Source organism: Arachis hypogaea, chromosome 6 (genome assembly GCF_003086295.3).
Source record: "Arachis hypogaea cultivar Tifrunner chromosome 6, arahy.Tifrunner.gnm2.J5K5, whole genome shotgun sequence".
Lineage (NCBI taxonomy): Eukaryota > Viridiplantae > Streptophyta > Magnoliopsida > Fabales > Fabaceae > Arachis > Arachis hypogaea.
The window spans coordinates 65085506-65100132 of NC_092041.1; the positions used below are offsets into that span (position 1 = coordinate 65085506).

General features: G+C 38.9%; 1 non-coding gene across 1 annotated transcript; it reads right to left on the reverse strand.

Moving 5' to 3' along the window:
• Positions 1 to 3482: 3482 nt before the first annotated feature.
• On the reverse strand, positions 3483 to 3586 carry LOC112700106 (small nucleolar RNA R71). Its single transcript, XR_003153028.1, has one exon. It is a non-coding gene; the product is annotated as a small nucleolar RNA R71 (small nucleolar RNA).
• Between the last annotated feature and the right edge of the window lie 11041 nt (positions 3587 to 14627).

Genomic DNA, 14627 nt, shown 5'->3' on the forward strand with positions numbered 1-14627 from the left:
AAATTGTGGTTTATACCGATCATGCCGCCCTCAAGTATTTGATGTCAAAGCAGGATGCTAAACCAAGACTTATCAGGTGGATTCTACTCCTACAAGAATTTGACATTGAGGTAAGGGACAGGAAGGGCAATGAAAACCGAGTTGCTGATCATTTGTCAAGGCTGCCACAAGAAACAATTCAAAAGGCCTCACAACCTGTGAATGAAAGCTTCCCAGATGAACATCTTATGCTGATCCAACAAACACCATGGTTCGCTGATATAGCAAACTACAAAGTGGGGAGGAAGATACCTCAAGAATTCACGATGCAATAAGTGAAGAAACTAATCAATGAAGCAAGGAAGTTCTTGTGGGATGAACCTTATCTGTTCAAAAGATGTTCTGATGGAATAATTAGGAGATGTGTCCTTGAGAGTGAAATAAGAGATATATTATGGCATTGCCATGGCTCAGCTTATGGTGGACACTTTGGTCCAGAAAGAACAGCTGCAAAGATATTGCAAAGTGGTTTCTAATGGCTAACTGATGCCAAGGCATCTTAGGCTAGTTTCACTAGCATTTTTCTGTTAGTTTTAGTTGTTTTATGCATTTTCTTGAGCTTAAAGTAACCAAGAATGGTTAAATGAACAACAAAGTAATGAATCATCCAAACAGTGTAATTTTGATGCAAATTCCATGAGTTTTTAGTTATATTACTTGAATGCTATGAATGGAAGAATTCTCATGAAATTTTGCAAGACTTTGATGCAATTGTGTGGATGATTTCAGGGAAGAAGAGGCTAGGCAAGGAAGCAACAAAATCAATAAAGGAAGCTTGAAGATCACATGTGCCATATAATGCTGAAAGTGGCGTTTAACCTCCAGTTTAACCTTAAACTGGAAGTTAAACGCCAGAATAAGGAATGCACCAAATGCTGAAAGTGGCGTTTAACCTTCAGTTTAAGGTTAAATTGAAGGTTAAACGCCAGAATCATGAAAGCTGAGAAAAGAGGAAACTGGCGTTTAACCTCCAGTTTAACCTCAAACTGAAGGTTAAACGCCAGAATGAGAATGGCACCAAGGGAGTGATTCCACGTTTAACCTCCAGTTTGACCTCAAACTGGAGGTTAAACGTGTTCGAACTATATGAGGCACCAGGAAGCCATTTTCACGTTTAAGCTCCAGTTTGACCTCAAACTGGAGCTTAAACGTGTTCGACATTCACACTCCTGGGCTACCTTCTTCATTCCCACGTTTAACCTCCAGTTTGACCTCAAACTGGAGGTTAAACGTGTTCGGCGTTTTTGCTACTCCAGGGTTGCCTTCTCATTTCCACGTTTAAGCTCCAGTTTGACCTCAAACTGGAGCTTAAACGTGTTCGACCAAGAATTGCCTCCAGGGTTGCAATCTTTATTTCCACGTTTAAGCTTCAGTTTAACCTTAAACTGAAGCTTAAACGTGTTCGAGTAATTACCCTCCTGGGTTGCTTTCTTCCAATTCCACGTTTAAGTTTCAGTTTAACCTTAAACTGAAACTTAAACTTCAACTTAAACGCCACTCTTTGAAAGGGTTTCTGGGCCAATTATATTGAGGTTTAAGTTAGCATTTGAGCACAAATATTAACTTAAACCTATTATGGTATGAAACCCAATTGAATATCATGGTTTATGGGATTGGGCCTGAAGAATTGATGAGTCTGGAACTTCAATTTGTTGAGTCTTGTGTCATTACTTGTTTGTCACTAAGTTTGCTCAATGAATGTTACAGAGTTGGATCACAGCCTCATCAGGACTATGGATCATAAACCCAAAGCAAAAAGGAAATCAGGGAAAGGCCTCAAAGCCCAAGAATCACAACAGAAGCTCAATTTAGAAAGTGTATAAATAGGATAGAATTGAAGTTAGTTAGCACTTTTTGACACTTTGAAATTTTTATACTTTTGTAATTGAATTCAGAGCTATGATTCACTAAACCCCTTTCATTGGGTTAGGGAGCTCTATTGTAATTCAATGAATCAATAATAGTTTTATCTTCTTCTTCAATCTTTTCTCTTGAATTTTGTTAGAAAGCTTCTCGATCTAATTCCATTGGGTAGTTGTCTTGGGAAAGAAACTATCCATAATTGGAATCCTTCGGAACCTTGGGAAAGGAATGGAGGATTCATGCTATAGAAGCTTTCTCACAGTGAATTGGGTTGGGGTTTGGATGGATATTGTGACATGTAATCCTACCAAATTGTGGTCCATGAAACTGTGTGGTATTATCAGTGATCGAGCATCATCTCTTCTTATGAACATTTAAACCAAGGGATTGGGAATTTGTTTGTTTTTAGAGAGAATTGGTGAGCCAAGGGATTGGGATCCAATCATATAGGATTGCCAAGCAAAATTCAATGAATGCATTGGTTGAGGAAGAGATAAAAATGTTTTGATTCGGAGATCTCAATATCTCCTAACACCCAATGAACTTCCCATTTCTGATCTACACTTCTATTTACATTCTGCAATTTAAATTTCATGCAATCACCCCCATCCCTTTAATTTCAGCAATTTAGCTTCTCCGCTCTTTAGTTCATGCAATTTTACATTCTGCAATTATCATCTGAATCTTGATTCCGCTCAACTAGAACACACTTCTAATCCGAATTGCTCACTCAACCAATCCTTGTGGGATTCGACCTCACTCTATTGTGAGTTTTTACTTGACGATAACCGGTGCACTTGCCGGAAGGAATTTTGCCGATCGTGCAATTTCCTAAAATCATAGCATCAAGGTTATGCTAGCATCAAGTTTATGGCGCCGTCGCCGGGGATTGGTTTTCGATTGACAATTCTCAAATTGGAAGTTAACTAGATTGAGCATTTTTCTTGTTTTGTTAATTCAGTTACTTGTTGAAGTTTAATTTCTGCACTCTGTTATTTGCTTTTTCTTTCTATTGCCTTTCATTTCAAGCAACTAACTCACTGACCCACTAACTATTTGAATTAATTCCTCAACTTCTCTAACCATACTCTTCTATTAACCAAGAGTATTCCACTTGTTTGTTGCTTGTGGTGTGTTCTTGTATGACAGGTAGGAGAGGAGAGACATCAACCCCTCCATATACCGAACCAGAGAGGACCCTTTATAGACTTAGAAGGGAAGCAAGAAGGAAGAGGGTACTGGGAGAAGAAGAATCTGAAGGAGAATCTGAGGACAACTTTGAGGAAGCTCTAGATCTCAACATGGATAGAGAAGTTCACAACCATGAGAGGGATGATGGAAACAATGCCATCCCTGAGAGGAGGGTACTTGGTTCATACATAAACCCAACCTCTGGGAATTGTGACACAGTGAAGTCCAATGGAGTCCAGGAAGATGCCTACAAACTGCTCTTGTTCCCATTTTCACTTAGGGACAAGGCAGCTAAGTGGCTGGAATCATTCCCAAGGGACAGCCTAACAACCTGGGATGAGGTGGAGAGCAAGTTTCTGGCACGTTTCTACCCCCCACAAAGGGTCAATAGGCTTCGATCTGAGGTTCAGACTTTTAGACAACAAGATGGTGAGACGCTCTACGAGGCATGGGAGAGGTTCAAAGAGTTGACAAGGAAATGCCCACCAAACATGTTCCCTGACTGGGTGCAATTGCATATTTTCTATGATGGACTTTCTTATGAATCAAGGAAGGCTGTAGACCATTCATCAGGAGGTTCATTGAACAGGAAAAAGACTGTGGAAGAAGCCATTGAAGTGATTGAGACAGTGGCTGAGAATGAATACTACTATGCTTCAGAGAGACACAACACTAAGGGAGTCATGGAGCTGAACCATGTTGATACAATTCTAGCCCAAAACAAGGTGTTTGCCAAGCAACTAGCAGAGCTCACCAGGAAATTAGACACAAAGCAAGTGGCTGCAATACACACACAAGATCAAGAGGAAGTAAGCATTGAAGGAAATGATTGGGAAGAGGCCAACTATGTGGGAAACCAACAAAGGCAATCATATGATCCACATTCCAACACTTACAACCCAGGATGGAAAAACCACCCAAACTTTGGGTGGGGAAACCAGCAAAGCCAACCACAAAACCACAAACCTTACAACCACAACCAACATAACAATTCCATATACCAAAACTCCAACCAAAGATCATACCAAGCCACACAAAACACTTACTCCCAACCACCATATCATGGCCAAAATAACCAACCTGCCCAATCCGATCCGCACCAACAATTTCAAGATCAATTAAACAGGATAGAAGGAAGGTTAGTAAACATGGGTCAGGACATAAGTGAGTTGAAAAGTTTTAGGGACGATGTGAGATCGACCTTAAGGAACCATGGCGAAAAACTCAAGTGGATGGAGGCTCGAGTAGAACTTTCTCAACAGACCCCTAAGTCAACTGCAGTGTTCCCTAGTGACACAGAAAAGAATCCTAAAGGGGAACAAAAGGGAGTGAGATGGGAAGAATGCAAGGCCATCACCACATTGAAGGAAGTCTCAGAAGAAGAAGGAATCAGACCCTCAGAAAAGGAACCAGAAATCTTGAAAGAAAGTGTGGAAGACGCTAAGCAGGAAAGTGAAACGGAGCAAGCTAAGGATATGCAAAAGGAAGGCACGCTGGAAACATACCAACCAAAAGCACCCTTTCCTCAGAGGTTAGGAGGAGGTGAAAAAGGGAAAACATATTCAAGGTTCCTAGAGACATTTAAGTCTCTCCATATCAATATTCCCTTTCTTGATATCCTCCAGCAGATGCCTACACATATCAAGTATTTGAAGGAATTGCTGAGCAAGAAAAGAGTTTTGAAGAGAGGACAAACTGTAATCATGAACAAAGAATGCAGTGCACTCATCAAGAAAGACATAGTCTCTAAGAAAACAGACCCAGGAAGTTTCCATATTCCTTGCATCATAGGGGAAACAAAAATTGACAGAGGATTCTGTGATTTAGGAGCTAGCATAAATGTGATGCCTCTGACTCTTATGAAGAGGCTACAACTGAATGAGGTAAGATCCACTGATGTAATCATACAACTGGCTGACAAAACTCAAAAGCAAGCTGAAGGGGTAGTTGAGAATGTGCTGGTGAAAGTGGGAAATTATTTCTTCCCCACAGACTTTGTCATTTTGGACATGGAGGAAAGCTACCTACACCCTATCATTCTGGGAAGGCCATTTCTAGCCACTGCTAGAGCACTCATAGATGTAGAACAAGGAGAGCTGATTTTGAGAATACATGATGAACAGCTCATTTTCCATGTTTTCAAACCTGCATCTGAGCCTGAACCAGAATCTGAAAAGCCTAAGGATGATAGTAGCCATCTCTGTTTGGAGGAAAGCAATCCAGCAACTGAAACTCTAAAACAGTCCTTGGAAGGCAAACAAGATTTGCAAGAGTTAAAGCCACAAGAATTAAAAGAAACAGATAAGAAAGAACCTCCTGGCATAAGAGTCAATGAAGAAGTCCTCAAGAGAGAGGGAAGAATTGTAAAGAAAGTGCCAAGAGGGTGGAGAAACAAGAAAATTCCCACTGAAGGTTTCTCTCCGGGAGATGAAGTGATATCAAGTCATTATCTGCCAATCCCACCTGACCTCAAACCCATTCCTTCCCAGCTCCCCCAAGTGTTCACAATCAACAAAGTTCTTTCTATGGAACATTTGGAAATCATAAAGGAATCAAATGGGGACGTTTTCCTAGTGAGAGGAGAAGACATCAAGCACTACAATCCACCCTAACAAGTGACAACCGTCAAGCTAGTGACGTTAAAGAAGCGCTTCATGGGAGGCAACCCATGTTTTTAGTATCCTTACTCTTTATTGTTTTGCTCTGCATTTAATAAAGCATGGTTTCTTATGCATGAATTTGAATCCTCAGGACAACTGTTGATAAAGTACACTAAACATTGCAGGTAAAATACAATTTGTCTCTGAGTTTGGTGTGCTTAAAGGCATCCCCAAATCTTATCAAATTGTATTCAATCTTTCATTTAAGGTGCATAACCAAACATTAAGTTTGGTGTTCCTTTTTGAACAACAGTTAAGGAAAAGCAAGAAGTTCCTCTGGATTGGAAATTCATGACAAGTATACCATTGCATGCTTTAATACTTTGATTTCAATTACTTTAGGTAGTAAAATTGCTTAGGATCAAAGAGCCAAAGTGACTATGATTTATTAGAATTATGCACATTCATTAAGGACAACCAACATGGATTTCATGTCATCAGGAGACATTACCAAACACTAAGTTTGGTGTCCATTAATAAGTGTGCATACACACAAAAGTCACGGTTATAAGCTCATGAAGACAATCATTGATTTACAAGTTAAAAAGAATGAAAAACATGTGCAAATACTATTCACATGGACCGAAAAATAATAGCAATTTTGTTTGTTTGTGCAGGTATAAAAGGAAGGATAATAATGGAGGAAAAAGACAAGGGGGGAGGCACGGTGCTTGGTCAAAAGGAAGTTCAAAGGTCTTTGAAACTAACAAATGGGAAAAAGAAGTTCTGCATGAAAAGATAGCTACATGTACAACCTAATGCACCTAGAATACTTCCAAGAAAGTGAAAAGCAATTCGTCATTTTCCCTAATTCATATATTTACCATCAAGCCATCCTTCACAAATCACCCTAGCCGTCCATTTTTCACTTGCTTGCACTATAAAGAAGCAATTGAGGAACGAGCTCCACACCACCAAATCTCCTTATTGCACATTTCCTTTCATCATAGCATAACTATCTCATTGCCGAAAACAACCTCACCACTCTTCTAACCACATTTGCTTACTTCACCTTGTCAACCTTAGCTTGTTACTCTCCAAAACTAAAGAACCAATGGCAGCCTCATCTAGCCACAAAAGAAGGAAAGACAAGCAACCCATGGAGGAGGAAAGGGAATTTGATGCATGGAAATACAAATCAGTTTTCCATGAGATTCAAGCCGAATGGATGAGACCAAAAAGGGTACTAGCTGAGGTTCCCTTTGACCTGGAAAAGGATGAGTTCCCAGGTATTTGGGAGAAGATCATAAAGAGAAAGTGGGAGCTATTGACTAAGCCAATCACTAAGATCAATGTCAACCTGGTGAAGGAGTTTTATGCAAATGCAGTAAGGGAGGATCCAACCTTGGAACCCACCTACAAAAGCTATGTGAGAGGGGTGGAAGTTGACTTCAGCCCCAAAGCAATCATGAAAACTCTTGGCCTGAAAAACATACGTTTCAGCCAAGCAAGTTATGAGGAAAGGATGATAGGAGAACCTGACTATACGACTATTGCTGAAGATCTTTGTGCCATCAGAGCTGAATGGGTGAGAAAAACAAAAGGGGCTCCAAGAGTCTTGAGAACGGGAGACCTAACACCTGAAGCTAAAGGATGGTATGCAATAGTTAGGAGATCCATCTTACCTACTGCAAACTCTTCAGAAATAGTCCCTAAAAGATCCATCTTGCTACATTGCATTATGGTGGGAGGGGAGATCAAAGTTCATAAACTCATTGCTGAACAGATACAAGAGTTTAGTGAGAAAAGTGACCCTGACTCCTGGCTCCACTTCCCTAGCACCATCATTAGACTATGCATCGATGCCCAAGTACCACTTGAAGATGAAAGACCTAATTGGCTATATCCTGGAATGGCCATAACTGCTCACAGAATGACTCTTGGCCCAGGTGCCCCAAGACATACAAAAAGAAGAAATGAAGAAGGGCAACAAGCAGAAGAGGAGCAAGAAGCAAAGCAAGAAGGAGAAAAAGAGCAAGAAGAGCAAAGAAGTCCAGAAAGAAGGCAGCAAGTTCCTAGAGACCCCATGGATATGAGCAGAATGCAGGAAATCATGGAAGGAATGTCTCAACAATACATGAGGTCTCAAGAGAGGCAAGAGGACTTTCACCTCAAAATGATGGACATTCAAAGGAACTTTGAATCAAGATTCCTAGATCTGCAAAGGGAACAGAATTTACAATTACAGGAATCCCTCAGCCACATATGCCAACACCAAGATGCCAATATCTTGGCAATCAAGGAAGCCACCACTTTGCAGAATGCAAGATACTCAGTTCAAGCTGATTACAACATCAGTTCTCAAATCAAGCTTAACTACATAGGGGAACACTACACAAGATGGACCCAGCATTCCCATCTTTTGATGAGTATTTCAAAGGGAGAAAAGAAGGAGAAATAAACAAGGCGATGATCCTTGAAAAAGGGGTGGAAGAAACAATGAAAAAGGCTGGATTCTGGACAAAGCTCATGAGAAAAGATAAAGGAAGTACAAGTGGTCAAAAAGAGGTAAGAAGCAAGAAGAAGCAGGACCCCAAGAATCAAAAAGAACCAAGCAACAAATGAGAGGTGGTCTTGTTCCTTAATAATCAAATAATAGTTTGTGAATTGTCTTTATGAGCTTTCTTTCATTTTAAGTCAATTTGGATGTTTGTTTGTTTATTGCTTTGAATCAAGTGAATGCCTAGATGTTTGGATATAACTTCACCTTCTTAAACAAATGCTTGTCATGCTTGTTCTGTTTCCAAAAATAAAAGAAAAGTTTGAACAAAAGTAACTTGGCTCAATTAGTGACAAATCAAGTAGAATTAAGTGGTGGTATGCATGCTTGATTGTTTAGTCAGATCACTAGAAATTGAGTGTAGAATTATCATTTTTTGTGTAGAAGTTGAGTATTGTCTATGGATCTTGATGAATAAATGTCTTTGGCCATGAAAAAGAAAGAAAAAGAAGAAGAAAAAGCCACTGAAAAAGGGCAACCAAAAAGCAAAAAAATTTGAGAAAATAAGCTAGGCACCAATGGTTTGAACTTCTGAGACAAATGCCTGTGGTGTTTATGTATTAAGGATATGCTTGGATGAATAGGTTCTGAGGAGTGTTTTAACACTTGGTAACTTGGGTTAACTAACCCGGGATTATCAACCAAAAGTCCATTATCAAGAGCAACCTAAATACAAAACATTTAGTTACACAAAGAGGTGCTGGGCACCAATGTCTCAAGAAGAAATGTGAACTAAAATGCCTGTAGTGGATATGTGTAATGCAATGATAAGAAAAAGAAAATGCCAAAGGCTTGTGCAACACATGACACTGAGCAAACAAGGAGCAAAGGAGCTCTAAGAAAAAGAAAAACAAAGAAAGGAAAATGTGCCAAAAACATAAGAATAACAAGAGGCCATAGCAGTATTTGATGGATGCAATGAAAAAGTGATAATTCTACCTGATAAGAATGAAAAAGTGATGCTGCAACTTTCTGCATAAAACCCTTCTGATGAACATCAAATGCTTGCTAGTATAGCCAATGTATTACTTGTTGTTTCATACTTTCTTCTAATTTAACTCAGGACTTGCTTAGGGACAAGCAAGTATTAAGTTTGGTGTTGTGATGCCAAGGCATCTTAGGCTAGTTTCACTAGCATTCTTCTGTTAGTTTTAGTTGTTTTATGCATTTTCTTGAGCTTAAAGTAACCAAGAATGGTTAAATGAACAACAAAGTAATGAATCATCCAAACAGTGTAATTTTGATGCAAATTCCATGAGTTTTTAGTTATATTACTTGAATGCTATGAATGGAAGAATTCTCATGAAATTTTGCAAGACTTTGATGCAATTGTGTGGATGATTTCAGGGAAGAAGAGGCTAGGCAAGGAAGCAACAAAATCAATAAAGGAAGCTTGAAGATCACATGTGCCATATAATGCTGAAAGTGGCGTTTAACCTCCAGTTTAACCTTAAACTGGAAGTTAAACGCCAGAATAAGGAATGCACCAAATGCTGAAAGTGGCGTTTAACCTTCAGTTTAAGGTTAAACTGAAGGTTAAACGCCAGAATCATGAAAGCTGAGAAAAGAGGAAACTGGCGTTTAACCTCCAGTTTAACCTCAAACTGAAGGTTAAACGCCAGAATGAGAATGGCACCAATGGAGTGATTCCACGTTTAACCTCCAGTTTGACCTCAAACTGGAGGTTAAACGTGTTCGAACTATATGAGGCACCAGGAAGCCATTTTCACGTTTAAGCTCCAGTTTGACCTCAAACTGGAGCTTAAACGTGTTCGACATTCACACTCCTGGGCTACCTTCTTCATTCCCACGTTTAACCTCCAGTTTGACCTCAAACTGGAGGTTAAACGTGTTCGGCGTTTTTGCTACTCCAGGGTTGCCTTCTCATTTCCACGTTTAAGCTCCAGTTTGACCTCAAACTGGAGCTTAAACGTGTTCAACCAAGAATTGCCTCCAGGGTTGCAATCTTCATTTCCACGTTTAAGCTTCAGTTTAACCTTAAACTGAAGCTTAAACGTGTTCGAGTAATTATCCTCCTGGGTTGCTTTCTTCCAATTCCACGTTTAAGTTTCAGTTTAACCTTAAACTGAAACTTAAACTTCAACTTAAACGCCACTCTTTGAAAGGGTTTCTGGGCCAATTATATTGAGGTTTAAGTTAGCATTTGAGCACAAATATTAACTTAAACCTATTATGGTATGAAACCCAATTGAATATCATGGTTTATGGGATTGGGGCTGAAGAATTGATGAGTCTGGAACTTCAATTTGTTGAGTCTTGTGTCATTACTTGTTTGTCACTAAGTTTGCTCAATGAATGTTACAGAGTTGGATCACAGCCTCATCAGGATTATGGATCATAAACCCAAAGCAAAAAGGAAATCAGGGAAAGGCCTCAAAGCCCAAGAATCACAACAGAAGCTTAATTTAGAAAGTGTATAAATAGGATAGAATTGAAGTTAGTTAGCACTTTTTGACACTTTGAAATTTTTATACTTTTGTAATTGAATTCAGAGCTATGATTCACTAAACCCCTTTCATTGGGTTAAGGAGCTCTATTGTAATTCAATGAATCAATAATAGTTTTATCTTCTTCTTCAATCTTTTCTCTTGAATTTTGTTAGAAAGCTTCTCGATCTAATTCCATTGGGTAGTTGTCTTGGGAAAGAAACTATCCATAATTGGAATCCTTCGGAACCTTGGGAAAGGAATGGGGGATTCATGCTAGAGAAGCTTTCTCACAGTGAATTGGGTTGGGGTTTGGATGGATATTGTGACATGTAATCCTACCAAATTGTGGTCCATGAAACTGTGTGGTATAATCAGTGATTGAGCATCATCTCTTCTTATGAACATTTAAACCAAGGGATTGGGAATTTGTTTGTTTTTAGAGAGAATTGGTGAGCCAAGGGATTGGGATCCAATCATATAGGATTGCCAAGCAAAATTCAATGAATGCATTGGTTGAGGAAGAGATAAAAATGTTTTGATTCGGAGATCTCAATATCTCCTAACACCCAATGAACTTCCCATTTCTGATCTACACTTCTATTTACATTCTGCAATTTAAATTTCATGCAATCACCCCCATCCCTTTAATTTCAGCAATTTAGCTTCTTCGCTCTTTGCTTCATGCAATTTTACATTCCGCAATTATCATCTGAATCTTGATTCCGCTCAACTAGAACACACTTCTAATCCGAATTGCTCACTCAACCAATCCTTGTGGGATTCGACCTCACTCTATTGTGAGTTTTTACTTGACGATAACCGGTGCACTTTCCGGAAGGAATTTTGCCGATCGTGCAATTTCCTAAAATCATAGCATCAAGGTTATGCTAGCATCACTAACTATCTTCAAAGATGCCAGAGAGTTTGTCCACCAATGTAATGAATGCCAGAGAGCAGGAGGATTAACAAGAAGGAATGAGATGCCGCAGAACTTCATTTTGGAAGTAGAATTGTTTGATCTATGGGGCATTCATTTCATGGGACCCTTTCCCCCTTCTTATTCTTTTAGATATATCTTGGTAGCAGTGGAGTATGTTTCAAAGTGGGTGGAAGCCATAGCCACAACTACCTGCGATGCACAAATTGTCCTTCAATTCCTAAAGAAGCACATCTTTACTAGATATGGAGTACCCAAGGGTCTCATCAGTGATGGTGGTGGTCATTTTTGTAATAAACAAATGGAGAAACTTCTTCATAAATATGGAGTTATTCATAAAGTGGCCACACCATATCACCCTCAGACTAATGGGCAGGCTGAATTAGCAAACAGGGAACTGAAGAAAATCCTAGAGAAAACAGTAGGTAGCACCAGAAAGGATTGGGCTAGGAAGTTGGAAGATGCACTTTGGGCGTACAGAACAGCTTTCAAAACTCCCATTGGGAAGTCCCCATTTCAGCTGTTATATGGCAAATCTTGTCATCTCCTTGTAGAGCTTGAACACAAAGCCTTTTGGGCTACTAAACTTCTAAACCTTGATTCTGAAGCAGCAGGGGAGAAAAGGGTGTTGCAACTAAATGAGCTGGATGAGTTTAGGCTAGAAGCCTATGAAAATACCAAGATATACAAGGAAAAAGCCAAGAGATGGCATGACAGGAAGATTTTGAAGAAAGAATTCAAACCTGGACAACAAGTACTCTTGTACAACTCACGACTCAAGATATTCCCTGGCAAGCTTAAGTCTAAGTGGACTGGTCCATACTTGGTAACTAAGGTTTTTCCTTATGGGAGTATTGAATTGCTAGATGAAGCAACAAAGAGTCAGTTTACAGCAAATGGTCATAGAGCAAAACTATACTTAGGAGGACAATGGAACAAGGAAAAAGAGGTTCAGAACCTAAATCCTCCTTGAAGTGAAAATAGAATATGTCAAGCTAGTGACAATAAAAGAGCGTTTGTTGGGAGGCAACCCAACCTGAGGTAGTTTTCTTTCATAGCTTTTTCAATAAAAATGTTGAATAATTGGTATGGATTGCAAGGAGCTAAGTTTGGTGTTGCACACCAAAACAATTTAAGGGAGAATGAAAGATTCTAAGTTTGGTGTTCCACCAAAAATATCATTTAAAAACACATTCTCACCTCTTGCATGATGCTAGCTCCAAGCAACCAAACACATTATTCAACGGATTAACTACTTTTTGGCTTTAATTTCATAACCTTTAGCAAGGACACAAGGTTTCACATATGGTTAACTTGTTGCATAAGAGACAGTGGCAAACAATTAAGTTTGGTGTTCTCACACCTAAATAAATCCAGGAACCACACTCAGTTTATGCATACTAACCATATAATTAAGGGGTTGAGAAGCAAGCAACTTTGAGAATTATGCAGGACATGAGTCAACAATTGAAGACATTATGCATCTTAACTCAAAGAGAACACAACAGAAGGAAGAATCAAAGGACTGCAACTTCGAAGGTTGTATCTAAACTTAATCCTTGCTGCTGTGAAATGTTTTGAATCTGGAAACCATTGTATGTTTTGCTAAAGTGTTTATCTAGTTGCAAGTGAAATTGTTTGTTAAGAATGCCGAATCTGCATGTTGTTTGTTATCCATCACTTAGCTAAATTTTGTTTTGTTTCCCACATGCTTGAATAAAAGAGAATTGTTTGAATTGAAAAGTAAAATATCCAATGTTGCATAAGTAAGAATGGAAGTTAATGGTGGTATATGTGTTTGATTAAATGCATAACTCATGAAATAATTGTTGCATAATATCATTCTCATTAAAGTGTGAGTTAGCTTGCTGTTGTAAAGATTCTTATCAATAAGGAAAAAGCCCTTGGGAACAAAAACAGAAAGAAAAAGAAGAAGAAAAAGCCAAAGTGGCAAGAAAAACAAAAAAATAAGGGTTGGACATCAATAGCTTGGACCCTGGGACATATACCTGTGGTGTTCTTGTACTAAGATATGCTTGGATGAGTAAATTCTAAGGGGTATTTTAAAACCCGGACACTTAGATCAACTGATTTGGGATGGTCAATTGAAAGTCCACAATAAAGAGCAACTTAGGTACAGAGCATTTAGTTATCCAAAGAGATGCTGGGCATCAATGATCCTAGGAAGAAATAGTGAGCCATGTGTCTGTGGTGGAAAGATGTTGAGTAAAAAAGAAAAAAAAATAAAGCCAAAGGCTACTACTGCAACATTTGACACCAAACCTCCAAAAGAATAATAAGCTTGTTAAGCATTACAAGCCAAGAAAAGTTAGGAAGGGAGTAATTAAAAAATAAGTCTTATAACAGCAAGTTTAGCAAGTCTTTGAGGAAAGATGTATATTATGTAACAGCAACAATAATTGAGTTATCATTGTCTGCATAAAGACTTCGTAAATCAAATTCTGCTATATGCCTAATAAGGATATGTGTTCTTTTCTTATTCATTTCAATTGCTCTTAATTTTGATGCTTGCTTGGGGACAAGCAAGATTTAAGTTTGGTGTTGTGATGACAAGTCATCATATACCCATTTTTCAAGCTAATTTCACTTGTTTTATTAGTCTTTATGCACTTTCTTGCATCCTAAGTAAGTGATTTGGAATGAAAATGCACAACTTCTTTAAATCAAACAACCACCATGAAATTAATGTTAACTCATAAGGTTTACGCTGAATTTAATTGATTTTTAATTGATTTATAAGCCTTGTGAATTTAGTGATACTTTGAGTGGTTATTTTGGTTGATTGTAGGTGAAGAAAAGAAGAAAAGAGAAAGCGTGGCCTAAGAAAGTGTGGCCAAAGGAGAAAAAGGTGTGGCGCATAAAGGAGGAATGCAAGTATTGCCCTCCACAAGGGCACACTGCCCTCTAGGAGGGCAACATAAGGGAACAAGGCTTGATGAGGCAACTCTGCCCTGCCCACGACAAGG